The sequence below is a fragment of the Tigriopus californicus genome, chromosome 5 (assembly GCF_007210705.1).
Source record: "Tigriopus californicus strain San Diego chromosome 5, Tcal_SD_v2.1, whole genome shotgun sequence".
Lineage (NCBI taxonomy): Eukaryota > Metazoa > Arthropoda > Copepoda > Harpacticoida > Harpacticidae > Tigriopus > Tigriopus californicus.
In genome coordinates this window covers 439213-446544 of record NC_081444.1, presented here as the reverse complement: position 1 = coordinate 446544, position 7332 = coordinate 439213, and positions in this window count along the sequence as shown.

Here is a 7332-nt window from a genome sequence, read left to right as displayed (position 1 = left end):
GTGTGTGTGTGTGTGTGTGTGTGTGTGTGTGTGTGTGTGTGTGTGTGTGTGTGTCGGTTCAGTGTGAGAGTTATGGTTTTCTGCGCGTTTGACATTTTTTCTCAGATTTGGGGCATGATAGCCAAAAAGCCATCATGAACTACTTGTCGTGAAAACGCCAGGAAAACAGGCAAACCAATGATCTGCTTTGATTTCAATCCATCTTGGCAGGCAGTGAGTGATTGGATTTGGCCTCGGAAACATCTCAAGAACTCGTCAGTGGTCCCCCTCTGCCTGCCTTAGTGGACTTCTGGGGTCGGCAGCTAGCAGCTCTGGACTCGCTTCTGAAGTGACATCCACAGGGCGATGGATGCTCCGCCGCGAGAAATTGGCATCTTTGGACGAGCGACAGACGTGAAGCGTTGATAGAGTGCTCAGAAGTGTAATTCTGTCATGATCAGAATCACGAGCACCTCTTATTTTTCCATTCTCCATACCTCCATCCAATCATTCCGCCGACCAGCCAGGGTGCACCAGTGGTAGTAGCTCGTCCTGCTCGTCCTGCTCGCCCTGTTCATCCCTATATGGTCATGCTAGGAGATCACGAGAATCGATTCTCATCTTAATCTGAGAGAAGTCGGCCGAAATAAAATCAAAAAAGAGTAGTGCCTCTCCAACTGGAAATCATGGATCCGAGGTTAGCTCCCAAAACGAGAGAAACAAGGCGAAGAAAAAAAGGACTCAGCGTGGTTCTCTCCAATATCTCACAGTCAGATCTCGGAGTCTGATTCTTATTTTCTTTTTCAAGTTCAACCCACGAAATGGCGGTCGGGTTGATTGGCTGGTGGACGAACAGTTTGGTTGGCTTTCGGGAAGAAAAACATCACAGAGACGGGATTATGATGAAATGTTAGAGAGCTTTGTCACCGTTGCTGCACGTGATGCATTATCTTATACATTTTCGTTACATGAATCAGGCAATTGAAGCGAATTCATATTTCAATTATTCCTAGGTCGATCCAGAGAAGAAATACCTGGACAAGTATCAATGTGCGGTCTCTGATTTTTGGAGGCTGGATTGAGAACATTTTGTGCAATAAGATTGGTCAAGAACGTGTTGGACGCTTCTTCTCAAACTAGGGAATAACCACTCTATGGAAAATCACCTCTATGAAAGTGAATATTGAACTAGTAAACTACCGAATGCTCGGGAGAAGGAAACCCTGGTGAGAGTTGAGCATGTTTTTTTTTGCGCTCACCCAACGAACGGACAAACCATTTGGTCTAGTTAGTGCCTTTCAGGTTAACATCCATGCCAAGTGATTTTTACATCAGATAAACTCTTTACGCTTTTCACCGTCAAAACCGACCCGTCCAACCCCCAATCACATCACTCCCCGAGAAGCCGGACCAAGAAGCCGGACCTCGCTCCACATCAATCTTGTTCGTGATCCAGTTCAGAGTTCAGCGTAAAGGACTCAATCGGATTCTCACCCTCAAAAGCAAAGCAGAGGGTTAAAAAGAAGGCTGAAACAGTTCCCGTAGTAGTTCTCTGTGAGTGAGCCAATCGGACAAACGAACGGATAGACGGACAGACTGGCAGGAGCTCGCACGTACATACTACATACATGATGCTTCTTTTGGGACTGAGGTCTTGCGAAGTGAAGTGCAGGTAGTCGTTTGGAATTTAATTTCACAGCTCCTCGAATATCTGCTTCTACAAGTCAGGTGTCTCGAAAAGTGACAGTTCTAATAATGTTCCGACAGCTACACCCCAAAAACTCCTCCGCCACTGGTTTTCGCCCCGTTTCTCTCGATCACACGAATAGTGAATACACCGGTGAACTGGACTTGTAAAACGGGCATGGTTGTTAGTCAGTCGAATCTTAAGATGGGATTCTCTCCTCTTGAATGTCAATGGTAAAGAGAGTAATGGAAAGAGTGCGCCTTTCATTTACACGTGTAGCTGAGTGGCCAGTTGGTCAAAAGGTTGCACCCCACCAGCCAATTGTTCAATTTCAAGCCTATGGAGAAGATCACAACCAAGTTAACTAAGATATATAGTGACAGTCTGGAATGTAGAGCGTTCAAGTGCAGCCAGAGCCCTAGAACACACCAACGCCACCTCCAGCAACAATAACAACAGCAAGAGCAGCAACAACAACACTCTGGGCTAAGACAGACGACGAACTTCCATTGGGTTCAATTTCCCAGTTCCAAAATTACACTACGAAGCGGTGGTGGACGAGGGACGAAAGGCGATGAGAAACGGGGTATTGGAGCCCCTGACTGTCCTGGATCTTATTTCGAAGTAAATAAGCCTCGACATTCTTCCTTCGGAACGAAGATGTAAATGAGGGCGGCTTCATTACAGCATAGGCCAGGAGATGTGCTAACCTCCAATTAGTACGATCCGTGCGCTAGAACAATGCGGGAACAAGAATGCTCGACGACTCAAGAAAAAGGACAGCGACCGGGCAGCTGAAAGAGAAATCACGCTTGACACGCTTGGCATCTCTTTGATGGGTCGGTTTTTTTAGATCCAAGACACGGTAGCTTTTGATGCAAGTATATGTGTCTTTTTATACATATGTTCCCGTCCAAACAATAGCTCAAGAGAATTGGAATGGAAACTCGATTGAGCTCATTCCTAAACATTTATTGAACAACACTCGAAAAGATGACATTACCAAGGCTAATCGCACATCTGTGAATATCACGTGAACATAGTCCAAAATAATATTAATTGCAATTTTCATTCCTTATTTTTTGTTACCCCAATTTCAATTCGTAGGATGCCAGTTCAGCTTGCCATACCACACACGTGCTTGCCACATTTACATTGCGCTCGTAACTTTATACATGTCCAAGGTTCTCAAAAAAAAACCATGTCTGGACGGTTGTTTTTCTCCCCTATGGCTGATCTAGCTGCCATCACATTGACATTTTTGACGTCCAGATTTTTAATGTCACGCCTTTTGAGCCGGCTTGGCGTCCAAGCATCTACTACCTTGCTTCACGTTAGTAAATCGAGACATGTATTCAAGGTCATGTTGTGTGGACCCTAACATTGAACATTGATCAACCCTTTAGTTTCCTTGCTTGAAAGTGGGTCGGCCCAGATAAGCTAGCCTGACCATGATCACTCAAGATGTGGTCGTTGAAAAACCTGAGGGGACGTCAAGAGCTGTCCAATGGCCCCGCCTCTGACCCGCCCTAAGTTGACTTCCACTACTTGTCTTGGACACCGACAATAATGCCCGGGAAATACATTCTCTCCCAGGTGCGTGATGAAGAGCTTACTAAGCTCAGGCTTGAACAAGGGCGATCAAGCGCATCCCGGATTAGTCTGATCCAAATATGGTGGATTGTACGTAAGTATGTACGACAATGGGACACTGAGCACCTTGTGAAAATGTAATTTACCGATCTTTCTCAAATCCTGCTTCCTTGAAGATAGACACGGAATAGCGATGGCTCACCATCGCCCTTGGGAGCCACTGAGGGTGACTGGCTAAGAGTGGAGCCTCATTCAGGACTTTGGGGATGAATCTTCCCGACGGACCACGTCCACTTTTGACCACATAAATCTCGGCCCAATTTAGAATCTGTCAGATTGAGAGTAATGGGAGTACCAAATTACTCATGGATATGGCTCAACCCACAGGCTAACCAACTAAGCAGCCCCATCCTTGGTTAGCACTATCAGTCTGGCACTCCCAAGCCAGCATCGACTCGCACCATTCTTGAGTGGTCTGGATCGAATAAATCTTGTGGAGATTTGAACGACCAACGCAAGCAAACTCGAACTTGGACCAGAGGAGTCCAGGAATTGAACTTTGGAGTGGCTGAAGAAAACGTAACGCCATTTTTTTTTGCCTTGGAAACGTGATCAAAGGCAAGGAAATGAACTAATTTGTGATGTGGATAAAAAGCGTTTTATGAATATGTAAATTAATTGAGCCCCACCCACCCATCTAAATAACCAGTCGGCCAGTCGACCAGCCAAGCCGCTCCTTCCTGGGCAGCCCCAACCAACACCTGGACGACATGGACGACATGGACGAACGCACACATAAAGCTAATGTGATTAAATTAAGGGGGCAAGATTCGACATGGTCTGTCTCATGAGCGAGCATGAATGGAGCCCTTTATTTCGGCACGCATGCACACACGTAGTACATACATAAGCACCAACACCTCAAGACGTCGTTGGTCGGCCCTTATTTTCTCCTAATTTGGCCCACCCTATTTACGGATTAACTACATCTTCACCTTGTCGGTCGTAGTGCTGCATGGTGCCCTCAGCCCCTTGCAATCTGATAAATAATGCAAACGCACACACACCCAAGTACGCACGCACACCATAACCCATTCGCAGAAGCAGCAAAATTGGGGGATCTAATCCAGGTGGAAGTCAACATCAACCAGAATTAGTAAAACAGGAACTGCACAGTTCGTTGTACTATTATATCATAGATGCTGTCGGTTTTACTATGCTTATGGCATTGTCTGCTGTACCGTACATCCAACTGCACAGTTCGTTGTACTATTATATCATAGATGCTGTCGGTTTTACTATGCTTATGGCATTGTAGACGGTTCTTTCAGTGGCTAAGAGCATACAACATAGGTTCAGAGCCGCTGAGCATGGTCAACAATAGAGTCACGTATGTCTGGTCGGGAATGAATGGATATTTAGTTGGTTGAGGTGTCGGGTGTCGTTGGTGTTCACCTACATTCCCAGTTCTTGATTCCAAGCTTGTTCAAGAAGAACGAGTCGTACCACCATGAGCACCATTCCCAAGCAGCTCAACCACCACCTGAACCACCATCCATGTCGAAGTAAATCGGGGAGTTTAGAGCCATGAAGCACTCGGGCCGAGTGAGTGAACTATTAGAACCATTGTTTTCTGATAGACCATGTAAAATTTGGGGCGTTCTACAAAGATCTCGGTGCATTGTTAAGGAACGCTAAGCCCTTCACAACAAAAAAAGGGCTCTTGAGCTTCAAAAGAGAATCACGGGCAAAAGACAAGAACCAAACCAGGCCAACCCAACGCCAAAGAGCCTCTCACTCGCCACAAAGATCAGGCTTAAAAAACAACCAACCCACCAATTCAGCCTAAAGTTAGTTCGCGGTAATATTGTTATTACGCGTATTATTCAGATGTCATGATTTGGTACTCGAGACACGAACAAGCATGCAAAAAAGTAAGCAAGCAAGAGATCCCCATACAGAGTGTCTTGTCGTGTTGGGGTGATTATTTAGGATGGCCCCCAGAAATTCTTGTGGTAGCTCACGATTCCAGGATCTGCCGTTCTTTCTTCATGTGAGTGTGTCTGTGTGAGAGGGATTTGATGGAACCATCCATATTCATGCGTAATTTATTGTTGGATCAAGCAGCTCGTCGTCATCAGTGACCTCGAACCAACCAACCAACCAACCAACCAACCAGCCCCCATCACCAACCTAAACCCTGAACAATTGGCCAAATTATGGTGGTCCCCGTCATGCACGGTTTTAATTGCATCATGACTTCTCGTCATCATATTATTAAGATGATGCCCGACCAAACACGACCATCACTTAAGGACATTTCGATCATGAAATGGCCATTGTACGGGAGTATCTTCAATTTCTCACGAATGACAGACAGGCTTTCACAATTGGGAGAAAAACGTAAAGATTTGATGTGTAAACATGTTCGTGGAGGGGGCGAGGTGGAGGTTAAAAAGATCATTCTTGAGCAGGCTGTCGTTCATCCAATTCGTCCCATTTTGAATATCCAAATCTGAATCTCTTTTCCAATTTTCAATTCGAGGGGAGAGGGGGGATGGATATTCAGTCAGCAGAAGAAACATCGTCCAAATGTCGTCCAGTTCAGAAAAACCAACAACATCATCACATTCATCCATGATTGAAACCAGGCAGGGTGGCGTGGTTGGCCGGCGAGAATTGCAACGAATTGTGAATATCATCATCTATTTCAACTCAAATCCAACTACAGTCCTGGTTGGATCCTTGGCTCATCCATCGTCAATTTTAGAGTGTGACGAGGGAGGTTGTGCGTCCCATTGACGGACTATAGGAAAGTGATTTGATTCATCATAGTGGGATTTATTATATTCATGCACGGACATGATTGTGTCGTATCTGTTGATCCAGCCTGATGTTAGACTTTGAATGAGCGAACAGAAGCAAAGCAAAATCGTCGCTGTCATCAAAGCCCCTTCTTGAGCCGAGTCCAATGGTGGGGGATGGTGGGACATGCCAGTGGTAGGTATTGGTGGCTCGTTCGTTTTCGGTCCAACAACCAGATCATCAGTCGTGGTGAGCAACCAGACCATCTGATCCACCCATTCTTAGGCCACTACCACCGCCGTCATCGTCACCCTTGCACTCCAAAAAAAGCCTTGATTGCCGCTGAGTCATCCAGGGTGACCATCTGCTACAAGTCAAAGACTCAAGAGAGGAGGCACCCATTAGACCATGCCAAATTCGGGTGGAAGACGGCTGTGCCAGTGTGTTAAACTCATTTCCAAGGCCAGGTTCCCTGGCCAGACTGACCACAGCCAGGATGTAAGACATGGATGGAACTGGGTCAAAACCGTTTCTGCCTCTGAGAATGACTGCTTACACGTGATGACTGAGAGAGTATCGTTGTCGAAAATGTGGTCAAGTGAAACGGGGCAGTCTCAAGATATTCAGAATGATGGCGAGGATGATGAGGATGAGGCGGATGATTATGAGGATGAAGACCAACTTGATTCAATGGGATCATCTCCTTTTGAAACTGGGCGTTCTGCTCTCAAAGAACCCCCTGAGCAAATGGAGTGCAGCCACTATGCCACTCTCGTGGATGTGGTGTCGGCGTGGAGCGTTCTAATTGAAAGTTTCGCAGCTCTTGGCACCTAACCATTACTATTACTATCTTCTTCTTCGTCAGTCACTTGGTCCACTTTACCCACGGTAGTTTGGGCACAATTGCCGGGGCTCCGAATGGACAATGCAATGCGCACCTAGGTTTTCCACGGACTCCCCTTAACGCAATGGCCAAAATAATGCCGCTGGACATCATCAAGAGGTGGCTAGCCAGGTAACAAGTACAACTATCGCCGTCATCCTCATCATGGTCGTCAATGGAGTTTGGCCGAGTTATTAGGTGAGTATGCTTGTGCATGCTCAAATTAATACTAATGACGGGCCCTATCAATGAACCCAGCGCCCATCACACATGCACCCTCAATTGCGGAAGCTCGATTTCCAAATATGTTCTTGTGTCTATTACATCCTCGGAGGTTTTAGATCTTGTCAAGCGCCACCGAGACGAGTTCGATATTCGACCCCAA